Source organism: Nycticebus coucang, chromosome 6, assembly GCF_027406575.1.
Source record: "Nycticebus coucang isolate mNycCou1 chromosome 6, mNycCou1.pri, whole genome shotgun sequence".
Classification (NCBI taxonomy): domain Eukaryota; kingdom Metazoa; phylum Chordata; class Mammalia; order Primates; family Lorisidae; genus Nycticebus; species Nycticebus coucang.
Genome location: NC_069785.1, coordinates 88,147,784 through 88,171,221, shown reverse-complemented (window position 1 = coordinate 88,171,221; position 23,438 = coordinate 88,147,784). Strand labels below are relative to the sequence as shown.

General features: G+C 44.6%; 1 pseudogene; it reads left to right on the top strand.

Annotated features, from left to right (window-relative positions):
- Window positions 1-7,240: 7,240 nt before the first annotated feature.
- The window catches only part of LOC128588770 (N-lysine methyltransferase KMT5A-like), a 37,835-nt pseudogene continuing 21,637 nt past the window's right edge, over window positions 7,241-23,438 (top strand).

Here is a 23,438-nt window from a genome sequence, read left to right as displayed (position 1 = left end):
TGTTTATTTTTATTTTGAGTGCAATGTAGATAAATACTTATGTTAGTCTTTTAGAGTATGAAAATTAGGGGATGATAAGAGGATAACGTATTTAGCCGCTAATTAAGATTTACAAATTATAAGTAAGAGAGTTGGCTCAGCGCCCATAGCACAGCAGTTACAGTGCCACATACACCAAGGGTGGGAGCTTTGAACCCCACTCGGCCAGTTAAACAACAATGACAACTGCAACAAAAAACAGCTGGGCCTTGTGATGGGTGCCTGCAGTCCCAGCCACTTGGGAGGCTGAGGCAAGAGAATCGCTTAAGCCCAAGAGTTGGAGGTTGCTGTGAGCTATGATACCAGCACACTCTACCGAGGGTGACACAGTCAGATTCTGTCTCAAAAGAAAAACAAAAGTAAGAGAGCACTCAAATGATCTAACATGTATGACCAGAGTCTAAGAATTAACCTGCCGTCTTTTTCTTATGTGTTAACATTTATTTTCAAATTGGTATGGGAAGCCACTTCTGAAAGGCAAAAAAGAGTTTTACGACCTTACTCATATTTTACTAAAACTAGCAAATAGCTTTCATGCAACCTGGCCACAGTAGTATCTCTCAATTTTTATCACTAATAACATTCATTGTAAAAGTGAGTATAAGGCTGGGTGCAGTGGCTCACACCTGTAATCCCAGCACTCTAGGAGGCCAAGGCGGGTGGATTGCTTGAGCTTACAAATTGGAGACCATCCTGAGCAAGAGCAAGACCCCATCTCCACTGAAAATAGAAAAATTAGCAGAGCTGTTTGGCGGGCACCTACAGTCCTGGCTACCTTGGAGACTGAGGGAAGGGGATCACTTGACCCTAAGAGTTTGACCTTGCTGTGAGCCAGCCTGAAGCCACAGCACTGTACCCAAAGTGAACAAGTGAGACTCTGTCACAAGCAAAAATGTGTCCACTTTCAAGTGCAGTTTTAGAGGTGGTATATCTTCATCATAAATCACAAAAGAAAATAAACCAAAATTCAGAATATGTCTTAAAAATGTCTACACTTGTAAGTAGTAATCAAATAGAGATTACAATGAGATGACACAGACTAGACAGGAGCTGGAGAACATCGCAGCCTGGCCCAGTGGCTAGCAAATGGTCACTGCTTGATAATTGTTGAATAACTAAATATCATTATCTCCTCTCTATTTACCCATATCTCAAAGCTCATTCCAAACGTCATCTCTACTACGAGAACTTTCTCTCAACTAAATCCTTGCTTGGCATCTTTTATATGACACCTAGCACTTCTCTTCTGCTTTACTCATACTAAATGTTATCATTCAACATTCACTGAGCATACACTGCCATATAATAGTTATTTGTAATAGTGATTAAGGTACCTGCTGGCCACCTGCCATGTGTCAGACATGGGAAATCGATTTGGATTCTGGCCTCGAGGAGTTAGCAATAAAATAGGCAAATCAGACAAGTAACACAAAAGTGAGCCAGTGAGATAAATGCAATGAAAGAAATGCAGAGCACTGTGGTACAAAGAGGAGCAAAAACAGACGTCCCCCTCTGACAGTGAGTTGGTCAGGAAAGGGTCTTGGAGGAAGCAAGGTTTTAAAAGATGGACAGACAGACAAATGACAGCTGAAGGGCACTGTAAGTGGAAGGAAGAATGTGTCAAAAATTGTGCATCAGTAACTGAAAAATTCAGAAAAGCTAAAATTATAAGGACTTGAGGAAGTTGAGCAGCAGATGAGGTAAGGACCAGACCATGAACATTTTTCCTACCAGGCTACGGGACTTAGACTCTGTGTAAAATACTAAAGGGTTTTGAGCAGGACATAATGTCTTGTAATACCAGTTACACATTCCTAACCCCACCCCACCCCCAAAACCCCACAAAAATTTGAAATTCTCTAAAAGCTAACACTTTTTAAGCACCTACAGTAAAAATTCCATAGCTGACCTCCATGTATACATACTTTATTTTAGGAAAAAAAATATTTTTAAAATGTGTAAAATTACCTCCAGGCTACATGTATAAATTATATATAACATAGAAATTAATTTGTGTTTAGACTTGGGACCCATCCCCAAGATATCTGATTTTGAATATGCAAAAATTCTCCCAAAAATCCAATGTTCAAGACACTGCTGCTTCCAAGCATTTTGGATCAAGGAAATTCAATCTGTATATTGAAGAAAACAGAGGAGGACATCCTGAAGGAAGACCATCAGGAAGTTACTGCAGTAATTTTACCTAAGAAATATTGCATATCCACCTTGGATAATGGACAGGAAAGATAGAAGAACACATAAAAATACAGATTATTGACATCTGTCAATTGATTAAATTGATTAGTTGTGGGTGGTGAAGTGGAGACAAATTGACTTAGTGAAAGAATAGGGCAGCCTTTATTTACTTATTATTTTTAATTTTTCATCAAAGAAATACCAGCTGAGCATCTATATATAACGGGTAGGTTTTGTGCTAAATTAAGGTACTGGGTAGATAAGTTAGATTTATTCTCTGCTGCTGTGGAACTTTGACTCTAGTTGCTCAGCTCAAAATAGTAGAGTTTGAGAAACACGGCCCATGATCATATTTCACTTGGCCCAAACTGAGTTTTCAAAAACTTTTGTTCATCAGAAAAGTTCACACATTCTCTCTCTGTCACTTTTTACTCTGTCCTCTGCATCTCTCAGGGTCCTGAAAGCATTTCAATCTGTGACTATTGCCCTACTATTGTTTGAAACAAACAAAGAACTAGCTTAACATTGAGGGTGTTCTTTTCTTTTTCCTTTTTATTTTTTTATTATTATTTTTGCTGTTGTTTGTTTGTTTGTTTATGGAGACAAGGTCTCACTATATTACCCGGGCTGTTCTTGGACCCCTGAACTCAAGTGATCCTTCTGTCTTAGGCTCCCAAAATGCTAAGATTACAGCCATGAGCCACCATGCTGTAGAGAGCCTGTCTCTACTAAAAATAGAAAAATTAGCCAGGTGTGATGGCAGATGCCTGTAGCTCCAGGTATTTGGGATACTGAGACAGGAAGATCACTTGACTCCAAGGGTTTGAAATTGCTGTGAGCTAGGCTGATGACATAACAGTCTAGTCTTGGGAAACACTGTGAGACTCTGTCTCAAAAAAGATAAGTAATGTTTTATGCATAACAAAATATTTATTTTTCAATATCCTGATTTTCAATTGTTTCTACAAATAAACCTTGGTAAAATGTGGAACCTGCACGTTTTTGTACTCTATGATGTGAAATTCACTTTTGAATCAATTTTAACCCAACTGAGCATACACACCAGATCTAAAAGGCTTTATTATTCCCACAAAAAGGGTCTTTTTAAATAAGCTCAGGACAGAAGTCAAATTTTCCATTATTAAATTTCCATCATTATATTCCATTTCTCTTCCAACAGAGAATGCTGGTGCTACTGGGCAACAACAAAAACAAAAAACAAACACCCACATTAAAAACTGTGGATTAAAAACTGTGGATCCACATTAAAAACTCATCATATAATACTAAGTTTCAAGCACACACCACATGTGTACTACAAAGCCTTGCATCTACCTGCCAGTACTGGGCTGTTGTTGAAGGATTTTGTTCAGGAGAAGAGACAGAACACTTTTCTCTCTTCTTACTAACATTTTCATTTTCTGTTGAGTACAAAATAAATAAATGAAAGCCACGTGCTTTGTAAAGAAAGTAAATGTCGATATTTAATATAATTCAATGAGTTTTGTGTTGCCCATTTTTGTATACCAAGGAGTCTACAGTTCCATTATGCATGTAAAACTTAACATCTAAAATAGAAAAGTTTAAAAAGCTAAAATAGTATGTATAAATAAGTGGTATAGGCAGCAAGCTTCTTTTTTTATAGTCAGGGAATAAAACAATTAAAGGTTAATCACAGTATTGGGGGAAAACACTATTGCTATTTTGTGCCCAGCCCTATGCTGAAGACTGGATACAGATTCTCTTATTTAATCCCAAAGTGTCACACCACTAGATACTATTTTATTCACAGACAGGACAGGTTCCAAGCCGGTCTTCAAGAAAAGATTAATATAGGGGAGAAAAAAAAAAAAAACAGTTAAAGCAAAGGCACCGACTAGTGCTCACATAAAAATGGAATTAACCTCGGGCAGTGCCTGTGACTCAAAGGAGTAGGGTGCCGGCTCCATACGCTGGAGGTGGCAGATTCAAACCCAGCCCTGGCCAAAAAACTGTAAAAAAAAAAAAAATGAAATTAACCTCTAAATTTTCTTTTCAATTTTAATGTTTACACATTTGGGAATCCCTCCTTCCAGATAGATTTTTTTTTATGTATATTTAAAATGATAGTGTTTTTTTCTTAATTTTTCTAGGTGGTCTATAAATATAATTCAGCCACCCTGCTTCAACTGACCAAAAACGTATGGTAAATGAGGTTTTATTCAACTTGAATTATCCAGATAATTATGCCCTAAATTTGATCTTATGTACTTAACACCTCTAAAAACAGCCGCTAGAGATACATGAGTAAAATTAACAATAGAGTCACAAGCAGCCATGAGCAGAGTTCAGGCTGTGTCACCAAAGCCATTCTCCCTGCCACCCCCTCTCACCCTGTCCTGGCCAGAGGTTTCACCCACTGTCTTGGGGGCTACACCAGCCATGCATGACAACTGCCTGTTGCTCCCATAGCAACCACAGAAAACTAAGTCGCTGGCTCAATGTCAGTATCCCATTGCATGATTTATAAAGAACTGCTTCGTAGCTAGGAAAATAAAACCTAGCAATAGGATTTGAAGAGAAATCATGCAGCTGGAAAGGGGTGGACTTCTTTAGCACAATTCTTATCTCAAAAAATCTCCGAGCCCTCAGGATATCTCCCAAAATATTGTTGTCACCCCTACTCTGGCCTCAGTGGTGCTGTTCCTGTCATTAATATTTTGGCTCCCATATATGCCCAAATCTCCTCAGGATGACTGAAATAATTAGAGAAAACATTAATAAAGAAGAGGCAGCATTTGCCTCTTCTCCAGATTTAAATGGAGAATATCAAACAACTCATTCAGGAGTTGTTATCTATGAATCAGGTTCAGGTCAATTTACTTGTTTTTTTTTTTTTTTTTTTTTGGCATAATGTGTATTTGGTGCCTCACTACAGAAAAAGCCCACAGGTGCCATTACATTGCCAGAAGACTCTAATCCCTCTCCAGTTCAGTGATTCAATAACCCAGTTTATATCTTACAGCCTGTAAGCCCGTATCACTGTTTCCATCACCCACACCTTTTAGGAACATCACCCTCAGGAATCTGACATGTTAGGCTGGTGTGACCGCAGTGAAATACAGTGGCAGCTCCCCACATGGGAGTCTCAACCCCGAGGAATGGACTGAGTTGACCACAAAAGGAGGCAGTTGGGAAGACTTGATTTCACACACACACACACACACAGACACACACAGTCCCTCCATCTCTGAAAGGGAAAAGCAATGAGGACAAACTGCGGCCTCAGTACATCAAAGTATGAGCTGGCACGACAGCCCATACACATCAGGTTCATGAACACCCCTAGATGGCTCTGCCACACAGCCAAGGTCCTGGGAAGCTCAGACACTTCTAACCCTGGTACAAGGCTCTCACCCCTCTTCAATGGCCCTCTGGCCCACCCTAAGACCCTGGAGAGAAGATTTAGAAAAGCAGTAAAATCAGGACAAGTAGGAAGGCTGTGCAACACCTAAGTCCCCATGACCTTGGCATGGGTCTTAAGGAAGGCTAGATGATCCCTCCATCAGCCACTTGTTCCCAGAGGGGCTGGAAGGGCACCACTGCCATAGCGAAAACAGAGCCAAATATCAGAGTGACTTGTGTTGGGGGATGAGGAACCGAGGACATGGCCAGAAACATCAACACCAACTCCTCTCTGAGCTGAAAGGCTCTGGTCCCAGGTACACCTGCTAGGCACCCTTCCAAGGAGTTCTGGCCCCCATTGGAGCCTTCCCACAACTTAATGGCTGTGTTTGTCTAGAGAGACCCTATTAATCATTGCCTGTTTCCACCACCACCACCAAGCTCTCGCAGGAAACACACACAGCCCCAAAACCGGCACTGGCCAATACCCTTCTCCAGCCATGGGAGTCACCAGGGCCAAGGAGAAGCAGGGCTAGGGACCCCTGCCTCAGTCCTCTCCACCCTCCTCATAGCCCGCTGACCTGTGGGTGGCCCAGCATGGGTCTAGGCCAGGCCAAACCACCATGTCCCCAGTGACCAGGGTCAGCGTCCCACACCACCCTTCCCACTCTGACCTCCACCTCCCAGAGGCAAAGTCAAGCCCAGACCTCTGCGGTGGGTGCGGGAACCCCCCACCCCCAAATTCCCCCAGAGCAGCTGCCTATGCAGGCGAGGGGCTGAGCCAGGAGCCCTCAGCAAGCTGCCCACCTTCATCAGCTCCAGCTGCCGCCCTGCGGTACGCGCCACCGGTCCTGTATCTCCAAGATGACTCCCTTGAGGGGCAGTAGCCCACAGGTCACTTCTGGGCCCCCTGCCAGTGCCAGCATTTCCAAGTTGGCCCTGCCAGGGGTCAGTGACAAACAGGTCACCTGAGGGATTGCTGCAGGCCCTGGTATCTCTGAGCTGGCCCCGTCAAAGGGTCAGAGGTGGACAGGTCACCTGGGGGATCCCTGGCAGTGGCATCTCTAGGCTGGCTCCCGTGAAGGCGCAGTGGCGCACAGGTCACCCCGGGGACTAAGGGCTGAGCACACGGCTGGACAAGGGAAGGGCTCTCTCACCCCCACCTCCCACCCGAGGCCTGGGCTTCTCCCCAAGGGAGGAACCCGATTGCATACCTGGGGACTCATGGAGCCTGTAGGGTCTTTTCCTGAAAAAATAAAACTCTCCCCAACTCGCTGAACTCTCCACGGAAAGGATCGCAGTCACTCGGGGAAACACAGGGAGGGGTTGTGGAAACCGTGGCGCGGCCAGTAGTCCGCACAGGAGAGTGCGGGGAATGTACCGAGCACCGGGCTGCGGGCGGGACCTTTAAATAACGGGCGGCCGCTGGGCGCGACCTGGGAGACCCCTGGAGGGCCGGGCGGGAGTGGAGGCGGTGGGATGGAGGACCAGAGCGCGGCTCCAGGTCTTCATCTTCTCCACGCAGTGCCTCCTGCGCTGCTCCCCTGGAGCCTCCTGCTGAGATGACATCTGTTCTTAAGGACCTTCTGGCACATCCAACCAGGGAGGAGTCTGCGCGATTATGGCCGGTGTGGCGGGAGGGAGGAGGGCGCAGGCCAAAGCGCAGCTGCGCTGCTCAGGCGGCGATCGAGGTCCAGTACCCACTGTGCCTCCGCCTCCTCACTGACAGGCATGGCCGCCAGAGCTGAGCACCGGCTCGGTGGCGAATGCCAGTCAGCAGCGGCCCCGCCCCGGCCCCGGCCCCGCCCCGGCCCCGGCCCCGGCCCCGCCCCCTTCAGGCCTCCTCCTTCCTTCTTCCTTCGTTCTCTCTCTTCCCTCCTTTCTAACCAGGGTCTGACTTTTTCCAGGCGGCACCCACTGTGGAAGGCAGCGCTGTGGCATGTGCATCAGGAGCAGTGGCGACCTCAGCCTGAGCACAGGAGCTGCGTTGACTCCTGCTGGCTTTCACCTGCAGGCCTCAGATGGAATTGCGCATTGCAGAGAGCCAGGGCTATGCAGATGTGGAAGCCCACATCAGTTCCTGATCTCCTGTACAACCCTGAACATTGGCCATTCCGGGTAACCCTGCCTGGCTCCTGCAGAAACAGGCAGCCCCTGCGCACATTTGCACCAGCTCTTCCAGCACATAGATGGACATATGTAGCCACAATATTCCATCAGCCAGATCCGATCCTGTGTGGAAGAGGGGGTGGGAGCTGGCTGGAGGCCTTCCTCAGAGGCTCTTTGAGATCACCCTTCCTGTCCTGGCAGTCATGGGTGTGGTGCGGGACCATCCCTGAACTTTCTCTTCAGGCTGCGTGACTCTTGACGGGGTGGGGAGTGTGACCCTCCATGTCTCCGAGGTCCACTCTCCTTTGTGTAGCAATGTGAGGCTAGGTGACACCCTGAGAGCGACATATGTAGTGCCTCAGCAGGACCTGGCCTTTCCCCCCACACACAAAGATGGGCCTGATATCCCTCAGGATAGCCGCTTCCTGGCTAGTGCTGTCACACCTGGAACTTATGTGGCCCTGGGAGCAGAGGGGCAGGGGCTGCTTTGCATACGCTGCTACAAGAAGCATGTCTGCGTGGTAGGAAGATGCAACTTTGGTGTTTGCCACCATGCACGTGGATGGCCTCAGCCCCCTGGTTTTGTTCTTGTTGGACATTGCCTAAGGGTGGAAGGTGGCAGCCAGACTCAACATAGTCCCTCAGCCCTCCTGGCAGGCCTTCTGTGTCACAGCGTGATCCCATGTGGAGGCTGCATGAGCTCAAGGCTGAGGGTTTTATGCTCCTCCTAGGACTTAAGAGCTCAATGGCAGAAGGGCCCTGTCTTCCCTTCTAGGATTACTTGAGCATGGACACATGAAAACAAGGGCCTGGGAGGCCACCACCTGGCCATCCTCCTGTGGTCCCTCTATGGCTGGTGGCCCAGGTCCCCAGAACTTCAAACCACTGTGTGAGTCAGCTAGATTCCTTACCAAGAAGAGGCAGTGTAGCTTTGGTCCATTTGGGGCAGGGATTACTCCAGTGTGTCTGTTATAGAGTTCTATCAAGAGGTTAGCAACATTCCAGGCTTCTGAGATCCCATCTCAGAGATGGGAATCTTCAGTCCATGTCACTCATTCCCTGGGTCACTTGCACCTTTCGCACACCCTTACTGGACCCTGAGTCAGTGTCACATGCCCTGCTGGTCACTGGGACACTGCAGGGAAGTAGACCTGGAGCTGGGAGGAGTGAGGGCTGCCCTGTGCTGCAGCAGGTCAAGCTGGTGGATCCCCATTGATGACCCCAACCAGCCAGGCAGCCTTTCCTGGCATATGAACTGTTCCATTGTGCTGCTGCTCAAGGTGCTCATCATCCTCTGTGGAACCACAGCATCCTGATAAAGGTGTTCTCTGTGATGCAGTGGACCCTAGACAAAGGCAAGTGAGGGCAGCCGCTCTTGGCACAGCCTGGCTGACCACCTGCTCCACCCCCTGCAGTACTGAAAACACTGGGGCAGTCTTCACTGTGCCCCAGCCAAGAGGCCCACTGGCCAGGAGCTCAGACCAGCCATTCTTTTTCCTCAAGGGCCTCTCTGTCCCAGTGTCAAGAAGCTAAGTGGCACTCCCTACCCCCAAGCACCCTTGGACAGACACAGCCTCTCCCCACTGACCCTGTTTCCCAATCGAGGCCCTGAAAACCCAGCTTTCCTTTCCTTCTGCTTCCTCCAACTCGGGGCCATCAGGGATGCCACGAGGTCATAGAGTAATCAGATGTTCAAACAATAGCCATAGTACATCCAGGCAAAGGCGGTGACAGTGGGGTGCAACACATTGGGGGACCCAATGTGGAGTGTGTCCCTCTGCCAGAAAGGGCGGGACAGACAGAACAGGGAAGCATCACCCTAGCTGCCATATTCAGGGGTACAGGAGGGATGGGGGGATGTGCAGCTCCCCGTGTCTGCCCTGTTTCACCTTCTGTCTCTCATTCAGCTCAGGGCACCTCTGGCTCAGGACTGGGGCACACTGGACCCCTCCTCATCTCTCCCCATCTCCCTGAGTCCAGCAGGCAGGACAGCCCCAGGGCAGCTGACCAGGTAACTGTTGAGTGTGGAGGAAGCCTCATGCACCCCAGCAGGAGTAGGATGAATGGGCCTTCATCCTACTGGGACAGAGTGCATGCAGGGCCACCGTACAGCAGTGCTGCATTAATATAATTTAACAATTCTGTTTTCTTTGAGTGACCATCTGCTCTGACCCCACCGCTAACTGAGTGATCCTCTAGGCATATTTCTGGTTCAGTTCCCAGGGAGAATTTTGCAGATCCTAACTATTTTTCCTATTAGCCAGGACATTTTAAAAGCTAATCATGACTGCTAAGCTTATATTTTGGCTTGAGTGCGTCAGGGGCCAATCGGCCCAAAGGATACTGCCAGTCTCACTTTGCAATGAATAGGTAATTTCTGTGTAGGATTGCTAAACTGCAGGGATTTGGAAATATTAGAAGAGGGTAGGGGGGTGGAAGTAGGCATTGTAATTCCCCCTATATACACCTATCTGCATTATCTCATTTGAATCATTCAAGATTTGGACTTATGTATTTAAGTCGGTTCTGCTTTCATCTGGCTACTGGATATTTTTATAGTATAAAATTTTATATATTATTATTATAAGTGTCCTGGGTACAAAGTGAACAGAAAGAGGAACCAAAAATAAATGCATGAATAAAGTTTCCTGGATAGTATAAGAGACAGAGGATACACAGGAAGGGTGACATCTAGGAGAACAGAGGTCTTCTCAAGGAGACCACAGGATACACCTGCGGGGTCCTCTCCATGGTGACTCAGCTATTAGGAATATATAGACTTAACTTCCTGGAACCTGAAAATTTCCACTTCTGTGAAATCCTGGACTGTAGTTCTGAAGGGGCTGGAATAATTTCTCCCACTTGATTCAATCTGGCCAGTAAGAAAGGTACCCATGGGTTGGAACATTTTGACTTAGAGATAAAAAGGAAAAGATCGAGTCTAGGAGTGAGGCCATTTTAAATTCTTCTATGCCGTTAGCTCTGCCAGCTGAATAAAAGCCTTTTTTTCTTAAATACAGTGTTTGGGTGCTCTTTCTCTCCATTGGGACTCGTATTCCAGCAACATATATTCCTGGGAATCACTCAGAAATAGAAGATAATAGATGAGAATGGTGAATAAAATTAACAAACCAATAATCTAAACTGAAGATTAGAAACAGTAGGTAAAGGGCTCTTCAGAAAAGCATCAGGAATTACAGATGGAGTAGGTCTCCTATGTCAGGTATTTCTGAAGCAGACAGAAAAGTTTGATTATAAGAAGCATCACCCAGCCGGTACTAGTGTTTGAAGCAAAAGAAACTAGTTTTGATGCTAGATTGAGCTTTTAATTCAGAGCAAATATTCTCCACTGCCTTCTAAGAAAGTTCAGGAGCATTGGAAATTCTAAGCCAGCTACCAGAGGAAGTAAGCAGTCCCAGAGATTTGCCATTATCATGCATTGAAGCAGTAAAAAAGAATGCACAGCACTTTCACTCTTTGTTGACTGAGAACAGGCTGTTATAAGATCAAGTGACCTCTTATACTGGTGAATGCCTTAGACCAATTTGGAGGGTTAGAAGTATCTGAGAAATCAAAACCAAACCCTAAACATAAATAGCAATGAATAACTGGACAGGCTGCTTCAAATATGAGTCCTCAGTGAATGAAGACCACCAGGAGTGATAATGGAGGTGGTTTAGCCTAACCCCAAACCAGCAAATGATATGGTCTGTGGGTTAAACCGAAGCCTTTTCTGTGTTTGTAAGTAAATTTTATTGGAGAACACCCACATTCATTTATTTATATATTGTCTGTGACTGCTTTTGCACTATCATATCAGAGGTCAGTAATCACTGCAGTGACAACATGGCCTGCAAAGCCCAAAATATTTACTCCCTAGCTCTTATAGAAAAAGTTTGCTAACCCAGGCCTGATTTACCACCCAGTAACAATGCTTTTCAATACAAGTGTATTTCCCATATTTGGAAAATGGAGATCAGTGCTCTACATGGAGATGGTGTCTGATGATGCTAATCCTCAGCATAAAGTATTAGTTTGCCCTATCAGAACAAAATCAATGTCTGAAGAAAATGGACAGGGGCCAGGAGAGGGAAGGAGAGGAAGCCAAAGGAAGGAAATCCAGGGGAGGAGAGGACACAGGAGGCCACATGCAGGAGAGGAGGAATGGTTTGCAATCTGGAGATATGTCCTATTTAGTACCATTTGCTTCCCATGGCCACTTTGCTTATATCTTTGTGATCTATATGCCATTATTCAAAGTAAAGTCATCCTATTTTAAATTAGTTGAAAGCAGATTTTGCTGATGTGCAAATGAAAAACTCCCCATCAGTTTAGCTTATCTGATAACTCAAAGTGGTAGTAATTTCAAGAAGGGCTAAAAGAACAAACAATGGTGTTGAAAAGTCCCTTTAAAAATGGAACAATCATCTGGGCATGGTGTCATGGACCTGTACTTCTACTGGGGGAACTGAGGCAGGAAGATTGCTTGGGCTCAGGAATTGAAGGTTATTGTGAACTGTGATTTTACCACTGCAGGTCAGCCCTATGACAAAGTAAAAATCTAACTCTTGGAAGATAAATGGAAGTATGGCGTAAGATTTAGCAGAAGACTCCTTCTTCCCACTACTGAAAGAAAGATTACATATTTATATTAGACTGTTAGACCTGTAAGTAACAGACAATTTTATGCTGTTTTTTTTTATTTGTAATTTTTATCAGAATTGATTAAAGGAAATTGTCAGTAAGAGCTCCAATAATATAAACTGTTAGGCTTGCTATCAAAATCACAATGGCTACACTTAGTAGATTTAAAATAAAAGTTACTTCATGCCACGTTACATGTGTAGGACAGTTTTATTACATATACTTTAACATATATTTATGACATTCCTTTAGTTTGTTAACGTACTTGGCAGTCCAAAGCCTGCTATCAAATAACAAAATAGGCTCCTTTGTATCCTAAAGCACTAACACTGTGCACTAAAAGTAATAAAGCTAGTTAAATGAAAGGAAAACTAGCTCCTTGAGGTTATTCCATTTTATATGAAACACACTAATACCTATGTAGCTGGGTGAATATAATGGTTTCTGTGGGAACCAATTTAAAGCCTAAGCAAATGAAAATATTGATTTTTGCTGTGTCAATGTAAATAAGCAAAATATGAGTGCTTACTATATAACAAGCAATGTGCAATGTCACTGGAGAAACATCATGAAATAAGACATATACTTGCACTCCAAAAGCATCTAACTGCTCAGAAGAAGAGTCGAACGAAAAATAATGAAATTTAAGATGGAAGTTTTAAATAAATTAGTGATAAGAACCAAGTACTGTACAAATAAAAAGTAAACTATGACCTTCATTCAACTGAAACCTCAATATCTTGGAAATTGTGCTCATTTTCTCTTTATCTCTTTCTAAAGATACTCACCATAGTGATAAATGTTCATGCAAAATGTCATATTTTCATCTATATCGATGAAATAACTATTTTTCCAATTTTTTCCCTAAACCTAAAACTTCCCTGAAAAATCACATCTGTTGGAAAGTATCTCACTTTTGCATTTTCTCAGAGTGAGACTGTCTGATTGGAAACCCCCAATTAATTGAATACAATATAAGTTCTGCCCTGTTGTTCAAGTGCAAACTTGCTGAATAAATTGTATAATTTTTACTGAGATCTCCTGAAGGCAGCAGTAAGTGTGTTCTTTGCCTTCTTTTTCTTGGCAAATAAATAAGAAATTTTTATGTTTAGAGAAAGTTCTTGGTGTCTGTCCAGGCTGCCAGGCGGAAGCACAGGGGCACCATCATAGCTCACAGCAATCTTGAACTCCTGGGCTCAGACCATCTTCCCAGGTCAGCCTCCTGAGTAGCGGGGACTACAGATCTGTGACATTCTGCATGTTGGCTGATTGTGTGTGTGTGTGTGTGTGTGTGTGTGTAGAGAAGCTATGGTGCCCTCCAGAAACATGCTGGTCTCAAAATTCTGGCTTCAAATGATTCTTCTAAGTTGGCCTGCAAGGGGCTGGGGTTACAAGCATGAGCTGCAGTGCTCTGCCAGAAATACATTTTAATGTGCACTGTATGTTTTTGGACTACATCTTGACCTCCATCTTTTGGTGATATTTTATTCTTAAATTTTTATAGCAACGTTTCTTAGAGTAAACATTTTACTTACAGAAGACTTTAGGTAATCAAGGAAATAACCTAAAACATTTAACAATTAATTAACAGTTATTTCTCCTAGATGATGGTCAGGACACTCTGAAAGTCAACGCCAATTGTTACTTTGAAGCACGCAATACCTTTTGATTCTGCTCCAACTATACTGTGCATAGTCAAATGCTTTCCACAGCTCTTTCATCTCCCTCCCACCTTAGGCCTCCCATTGTTTTATCTACTGCACACCCTGCTTATATTTCTTATGCTCCTTCTGTGAAATACTGTCAACATTAAAGGGCTCATTAGCTCTGAGAGTAAGTTCTTACGTGCTAGAGTCTGATAGGAATAAGTGGATTATGCTTGGTTTGATGAAGACTGGACAGTAAAGCAGAAGTGGAATTGGACAAGGAAGATGTGGCCTAATGGTAGTAAATGGAATTTAGCAAGCGGTGTTTGTTCAGATTCGTTTCTGTGTCCCTTTGTCTTTAGGGACAAAGAGGTTCCTTTCCTTAGGGTACCAAAAGGCTTCTCTCAAATGAAGTCTTCAGGCCCACTTTAGGGAAAGGGTAGAGAATTCTTTCATGGTTTGCCTCATGGAGTAGAATGGGAGAAAGTCAGAGAGAACTTCTACTTCTGCTCTTTCCTCAAATTCCAAGGGATCACTATTTTGATAGTATTTCCCAAACCCCATTGCCATTTTAAAGTTTTAACATATGTGCAAAAAGATATGTATAAAATCTGGGTGAGGAATGTGGATGACACTTTGATAGCAGCGTATGATTGAACATAAGAGATACGAGAACATATTTTCTCCCATAAAACCATGTAAGTGATAGAAAATTATGAATTTTAAAGCTATATCTATATGTAGATGATCCCCAACTTACGATGGTTTGACCTAACAACTTTCCAACTTTTGATGGCATAAAAACAATAAGCATTCAGTAGAAACTGTACTTTGAGTACCCATACAACCATTCTAATTATCACTTTCAATATGGTATTTAATTGAATATGAAATATTTTTAACACTTTATTATAAAATAAACTTTGTGTGAGATGACTTTTCCCAACTCTAGACTCTTGTAAGTGTTCAGAGCATGTTCAAGGGAGGCTGGGCTGAGCTACTGTGTTTAGTAGTTTAGGTGTATTAAATGCATGTTCTAATTTATGATATTTTAAATTTAAGATGGGTTTATTGGGATATGATCCTATTGTAAGTTGAGGAACAGCTATACTGGCAAAATAGTTAACTGATAAAAATCAGTAAAAACCATTAATTCGCTTTTTGCACTACATATTATTTTCTAACTATTTGATTCTGACTTCTAGAATATCATCTAAAATTAGTTCATTGAATTTTCAAAATGAAATGAAATCTCAAATCCATCTCTAGATAGTTTGTAGTAATTTCTAAAATAAAAGAAAATTGTGATCTTATGCCAGTGGCCGTATTTGTTCTCTGGGGCTTATACCATTGTTACTCTAAAGGCCAAATTCATTGTCTAATACAAAATTATAGTTTTTATCTTTAAAAGAATTTACTACTTATTATGGTCATAAACATAGTACTCTAAAATATATTTTAAAGAAAATATTTTAATTCTTGTGTATACACAGCTGAAATTAAACTCCAGTTTTAAGAACGGGCTTCTCAATTTGTTCTGCAGGGTATGATTTAAAAATAAAGTTTTCAAATATGTGAACATAGACATTATTGCTAATGACATGTTCAAATATCTCTAGTCTGTCTTACAGGGTTTAGATAATTTTGGAAGTAGGAATTATTTTAATATAAATCCATAAACCAATGTTTAACATATGTGAGAATGCTTCTAATATTTCTGGTGGTATGACCCGCTAAGGGACAGACCCTTGGGACAGGATCCTTGGGAAGACACCCACGTAGGGAAATTTTTTTTAAATTGACTGTGCAGAAGATAAGACATTGAGAGGCACTATTTGTATTAATACCCCCCAGGGTAGAAATTGGAACTGCTCTTTCCTCACATGTCTTTGTATACAAAGCAGTATGATAAATCACTTGTTCTTACATATATAGACATATATTCATTCACATATAATATGAAACATATATATGAAAACTGAAGTGACTGAATAAATGCCTGTTTCATTCCATCATTAAATATGAATTCAAGGTTTTTTTTACTTAACCAGTTATTGGGTATCACAACACGGGGCCTATTGCTTTTAAACATGAAAACTGAATTTTGGTGAAGTTAAATAACATAAGGAGTATAGCAGATATACGTAAGGGGTGTGTTTTCTTGACTCTAAGTCAAGTGCTCTATTTGTGGAAAGTAATTTTTCTCTATTACATGCAGAGACTTTAGCAGACACATTTAATATAACTGGTAACCTTTCTTTCTTTTTTTAAATGTTGCCAGTATAGCGTCTTATGAAACTTTTGGTAGAGGACTATTAACCCTCAACCATAGATTCTATAGGAAGAATATCAAGGCTCTACCTTCCCCCAATGTTAGAATGTTGCTGTGTTTCCTTCCATTTTTTTTTTTCCTTGACTAGGCAAGCTCAACTCTAATATAGTCAATATAGACATCTGGTTCTCTCTACCAGCTAAACCACGGCTGTCCAGTTTATTCATGGACACACACACACATAAACCCATCAAGATGCAGGTTCTAGAAAGGCAGGACCATTGTGGGGCTTTTCTCCTATTCTACTTCTCAGGAGTTCAACAAACCTGGGCTCTGGATCTCTGCTTGTTACCCTCTCTCCCTCCCTTGCCTGTCTCATACCCACACCTCTCCAAGGCCAGCACCTGCCCCCTGCCCCCACCTGTCCCCAGGGCTGTACACAACAAAGGTCTGGGTAGGAAACTCAGCAGAACTGGATTCTACCTCAATGTTGATGTGAATTTGCTGTGTAACCCTGATGTTTTTTGAGGTCAGGGCCCTTGTGGGAAAACCGAGAAAGCTGCACACTAAGAGCTGTCATTTGACAGTTGTGGCTGTAACACAAACCAGCTTTCACAGAGAGGAAGACCAGGAAAAAGTGGTTTCCAATTTGGCCCAGTCAGGTGTGTGTAGGGTCAGCTGGTAAGCATTGGGTAGAAACTGCACCTGCAGGTTCCTTACTACAAAGCACTGTGTAAAGTCCAGGCTTAGACACGGAGACTGGGATGAGGGCAGAGATGCCACAGCTTCCCAGAGAAGCAACAAGCCAAGGCTACAAAGGCAGCTCCTGGGAATAGGATGCTTAGCCACCTGTAGAGACTGACCAGCGGGGGCCTACGTACACAGTTAGGACACCTCCAACTCCTTGCAGCTGAGCAGCCCACCTGTGGGCTGTGGCAGGTTAGGACTTGAGTGGAGATGGTGAGGAACAGTCTGTCTTCTGGGAAAGGTGAGAAGCCCTGACATTAAATTTGGGTGGTTTTGCTGAACTGTAGTACGACCTTGCATCCTTGAACAACCCTCGTCTTTGTATAATAATGTTCACTATTCTGTGCAAACACAGCTTCCACTTACACACACATATGTACCCAGCACTGTTCTAAGTGATCTACATCTATGTATTCCCTAATAGCCCTCTGAGGTGGACGGTGGGTTGAAAACAGAAAACCTCATGTCCGTAGCACAAATCTTGTCAAGTTTATGTGGTTCATCCTAATATTATTATGTCCACTTTACAAATAAGGCCAAGATTAGACATCAAATTGCCCAACATCACATACTGTAGTCCTTCTTCCAGACACATTGCTTTACCAAAGTCTTGGCAAGCAGGGCCAGGTGGTTTCAATGGTCTGTCCTCACCCCAAGCAAGCCAGGTATCCCTCTGTCTATACAGTGGCCATGGGTTCCCCAGCTCACGTGGTCTCCTCGTCTAGGTAGAGACTGTAGAGCTTCCCAGGTGTAGCCCACCTGCTCTGCCCAGCCCCACCAGGACCCTTACAGCTTACCTCTCCATATTACTATCACTGGCCACCTCTTCCAAGTCTGCCTGCAGGTCAGCAACCCACTAGATCAGTCATCCTCAAACTTTTTAAACAGGGGGCCAATTCACTGTCCCTCAGACTGTTGGAGGGCCGGACTATAGTTTAAAAAACAAAACAAAACTATGAACAAATTCCTATGCACACTGTACATATCTTATTTTGAAGTAAAAACAAAATGGGAACAAATAAAATTCACACGGCTTCATGTGGCCCACGGGCCGCAGTTTGAGGACGCCTGCGCTAGATCTGTGGTTCTCAACCTTCCTAATGCTGCGATCTTTTACTACAGTTCCTGTGATTCGCAACCCACAGGTTGAGCACTGCTGCACTAGATGAACGTCTACAAGTCTGTCTGGAGGGTCTGCCTCACTGTTACAAGCTCCTCCACGTACTTCTCCCAGAGAGAGACGATGTCACGCACACTCTGGCCTTAGATAAGATCCCTACCCACCTATCTACACATTCTCTGGGGAGCAGACACACCCTCAGCCATGCCAGGTGCCCAGTGAGCACCTGTGACATTGTGGGTGCTCCATGAGAGGCTCTCTGCGAAGCGCTTGATCAAACCTTCAGCCAGGTGCTCTGCATTTTATAGAGGAGGAAATGGATGTGCCAGGGCATGGCTCAGGGACACATAGCTTGCTCATCCATGCAGTAGACGCTGCACCTAGTGTGCCCAACAATGCTCTGGATCTGCACTGCCACGCTGCCCGGCACTCTCTGTGCTCAGCCCATCTCGGATGGATGACTAAACAGACACGAGGGTCACAGAAGCAAGTTTTAGAGGAATAACCCACAGGATGGATGGAATGGGGGGGGAGGAGAGGTGCGTGCAGAACCAAGAATAGTTTCCATTTAGCCCTGTGCCCTGGGTGCTGCACTTTGATCTCCCCAAGATCAGCAAAGGCAAAGATGGAAAGCCTTGGCAGGGCTCCCACCAGAACAGGCAAAGATGACAGGCTGCCTTTTGTGGCCAGTGCTGTGTTGAGTGTTTTAGACTCATGCCTTTACTTGCGCCTCACAAGCCTGGTAGATGAGTTGACTATTCTCATGCCCATTTTACAGATGAGGAACTGAGGCACTGAGAAGCGAAGATTTTGTGGCGGGGCTGGACCTCGAGCTCAACATCTGACTCCCTCTCAGTGCTCCTTCCCTGTGCTCAGTACTCCCTGGGACTGCCCTAAACTTTGTCTAGAGTCAGTGAAATCTGTTCCATCCATTCACACACACCCCTACCCTTCCATGTAATGACTATCAACTGAGGGTAACTTCAGAACCAGCGGCCCCCACCCCGGGGGACATTTGGTGCTGTCTGAAGACATTTTTGCCTGTCACAAATTGAGGGACACTATTGGCATCTAGTGGATAGAGACCAAAGCTGTTGCTCAACATCGTACAACACAGGACAGACCCTACAGCAAAGAATTATCTGGCTCAAATGTCAATAGTGCTGAGTCCGGTTAAACCCAGAATTCCACTTTCTGTGGAATTAATCCTAGAAGGGTGAAATCAAAAGGCAGAGCACAGCTCTGTATCTGAGGAGGCCTGGAGTGGTGCTGTTGATGACAGGAGATGCTGAAAGCTCCTTCATCACAAAGCAATTGGGAATAGTTAGGGAATCACAGTGTGTCACTTTGAAGCTATTAGGCAGACATTAACATTGGAAATAGAATTGTGGCAGGCAGCATGGAACGCTTCTGTGAAATAATGGGAAGCAAACACAACAGAGCAGAGGAACATCGTGTCTGAATTTTGCAAACAACATGAACACTCACTCAGAGAGTTGAGAGTATTTACGGACGGGGTGAAGTGTGGCTATTGGATGGATTTTTTTGTAAGAGGTTCTAACTATGTGAAGTTTATTTTTGGACTGTTGCTTAAAGGAACACACATGTATCAACCGAGGAGAGGATGGGGATTAGGAACACAGAATGTGAGGATTCAGGATCAGATGTAAGTTCAATTCCCAGCTCCCCAGAGAACTCACTAGCTGTGTGACCATGAATGGCTCACGGCCCCTCCCCGAGGCTGGGGTCATTCTGCTTTATTTGGTAGATGAGGAAACTAAGGCTGGTGAGGCTATTCAGGGCAAGTAAGGAGTAGAGCCCTGGTCTTCCGGGTTCCCTGTCCAGGGATCTTTCTAGGGCAATGAGTGCCCCACTGCAAAGGAAGACAGAGAGGACCAGGGCAGCTCCCATCATAGAGACACACTCAGCTCTGCCCTGCAGATCAGCTGGTCCCCTCACAAAATTGCAAGTCTGTGCTTCTCAAATAATTTGGACTCTTCTAATTTTAAAGAGAAAGAGAGAGGGAAACATGGAGAGGCAGCAGGAAAAACTGAGCCCGCTCGAGAGTGTGCCAAGCTGTTGAGAGAGGGAAGGGGTGGTGTGGAGGGAAGCTGAGTCTGTGTGAGAAGGGGCTGACAGTACATTGTGGTTGATTGAAATTGCAATTGTGGCATCCCCATCTTGGGCCCCCAGGCTGGAGGCCAGCAGCGGTCAGAGAAAATAAAGGACACCTAGGGACAGAGAGGGGGTGCTCACCTCAGGACGTCACCATGTCAGCTCATAAATGCACCTTGAAAGTGTCTGCCTAAAAAATCCCTACAGTTTACAAGAGGATTTACCCACACTCATCTCTGAGGGCCAGAGCAGCAAAATGTCCTGTTCAACGTCACAGAGCTGGGGGGTGAAAAAGATGAGATGAGCATCCAGGTCTTGGGTTCCAACACATGAGAAAGGAGTGCAGACGTCCCCTCCCATTTATGTTTGGGTTAACCTGGCCCATCTCAGTTCATGGGGGATCAGGAAAGGTCTAAAGTTTAACCCTTGGGGAACCTCCTAGTGGGTAGAGGAGAGAGAGACAGACCCTGGGTCCTGGGGAAGGGAGGGCTGGTCTGGGACCAAACATGTGGGTAGAGGAAATAGGGCCCTGAAAAGAGTCAAGTCTCTGGAGCCCAGCTGCCTGAGCTCAAGTTCCAACTCTGGTACTCACTGGCTGTGTGACCTTCTGCAAGTTACTTAACCTCCCTGACCTTCAGTTGTCTCTATGGTAAATGGGGGCAATTGTCCCAGGGCTATTGTGAGGAGTAACTGAGTTTGGCAGATCAAACACCAACAGTGGCATTGCTATCATTTAATTCTTGGGGGAAATGAGGAGCCTCAGAAAGGGCAGATTCACTCCCACATCACTGAGATTAGAATGCAGGACTCTGGCTCCAACGCTTTTTCATCATCCTGCAGAGAAAGGATATGAACAAAAAATGAGGGCAGCATAGAACATGAATTATCCAGACAGAGTGAGAAGAGGTGAGGCCAAGAAAGCTGTCAGTAGAGGGCAGTACATTTACCAAGGAGGAAGCCTGGGGACCTGCCACCAGCCCTTCCGCTCCACCGCCCGCCTGCTGCTCTGCTGGGTTTGTGCCTCACACTCAGTGGGAACACTCCAAGGAGAGGGATTTGAGAAATATAGTGTCTGTGTAATCAGCAGGAAGACACAGCCAGCCTAAGCCAAAAAGGAAAAGCTGAGAAGTTGGTGCATCCAAGGGACATCAACAGTGTTGTCCAGCACAAGCTAGCTTTGGGGAGGAGGGGAGTTCCTAATGGGATCCAGAAGGGGAAGGTATAGCTGTTCAAGCAAGACCCAGCAAAGGAGAAATACCCTGGCTTTCCTCCTCCTTCTACTTTAATTGTCCATCATTGCCGGAATCATTGGCTGAACCCATCAGAAGGCAAGAAACAGGAAACAAAGTTGTTTCTCTGTAATTACGCAGCAGAATGAAAAAGTGCGGAGAATGGATGTGAGAGTGAGCAGGCAAAATCTCTTACAAGGAGTGTAAGAACATCCAGGATCTAGCCAGGCTTTATTATTTAAGACAGTTTATGTTACCTTGACACCTGTAACTCAGCAGTTAGGGCGCCAGCCACATCCATCAGGGCTGGCAGGTTCAAACCCAGCCTGGGCCTGCCAAACAACAACAACTGAAATAGCTGGCCGTTGTGGCAGGCACCTGTAGTTGCAGCTACTTAGGAGGCTGAGGCAAGGGGAGTTTGAGGTTGCTGTGAGCTGTGACTCCACAGCACTCTACCAAGGGCAACACAATGAGACTCTGTCTCAAAAAAAAAAAAAAAAAAGATTATGTTGTTTTCAGTTTGTAAAAAGTCACTTAACTGTTTACTTAGAATATATGCACACTTTCTATATATGTATTTCAGAAAAAAAGTTATTAGACATCCAGAATGATGACTTTCAAGGGCTATAGAACCACATGCTGAATTACAGATCCCTATTCTGTATTAGTTACTTACTGCTGCAGAACAAATTACTTAAACACTTCTTGCATTGAAAGGTCAAATATCATTTATTATTGATCATGGTTATTGCAGGTTGACAATTCAGGAGTGGCCTGTTTGGGTGCTTCTGGCACAAAAGACTGTGGTGGGCTGAATAAAGGCTTTCCAAAGATGTCCATGCTCTAATCCAGGAACATGCAATTACGTTACCGTATATGCAAAAGGCATTTTACAGATGCGATTGAGTTCAGGATCTTGAGTTCGGGAGATTATCCAGTTGAATCAAGACATCATGTGAGGCTGTGATTGTCTGGAGGCCTGACTGGGGCAGGAGGGTCCCCTTCTGACAAGGCTCACTGACATGGTGACTGGCTGGAGGCCTCAGTTCTCTGCCCCTTCGGGGCTTGAGTGTCCCTGTTACATGGTGGCTGGTTATCTCACAGCAAGTGCTCAAGGAGAGGACAAGGTATCAGCCAAATGTCTTTTATAACCTAGCTTCAGAAGGGATGCCCCAATACTATAGACATAATCTATAGGTCACCCAGACCAGCTCTGCTCCAGTAAGGGAAAGGGCAACACAGGCTGTGAAGGGCTGAGTCAAAGGTCATCGGGAACCATCCCGGAGGCTGGCTACCACAGTAATGTCACAAGTTCCTCACAGTCAGACCCCAGTTCCATGGACTCCCACACCAACACAGGAAGTCCCTGTAGCCACTCTGTCCTTCTGTTCTTTTAAAACAAAGCTGTTTATAGGTTGACTTGTGTACCCAGGAAAAACAGGTCAAATCCTTATTGTTGATTCCTCCAAATGTCACTGTGTTTGAACATGAGGGTCTTCATAGAGGTCATCAAGTCAAAATGACATCAGTAGGATGGGCCTCGTGTGATACGACTAGAGTCCTTCAAAGGAGGAGAAATTTGGATACCGAACAACATAAAGAGGGAAGAGCATGTGAAGAGCACAAGGAGAATGTCACAAAGAGTTCAGGGATTAGTGATGCATCTAAACCTAGGGACATCAACGACTGCCCCCAAAGCACCAGAAACTAGGAAAGGGGCAGGCAACGACTTCTCCCCTAGAGCTGCCAAAGGAAGCACGACACAGACAACATCTGGAGTTTTTTGACTTCCAGCCTCTAGAATCATGACACAAGACCCTTGTGCTGTTTCAAGCCACCCAGGGTGTGGTGACACTTGGCTCCAACGGCCCTAGCAAACTAGCACAGCACTGTGTGCTCTCTTCTTTCTCTGTTACTTGTGTACAACCACACTCAGT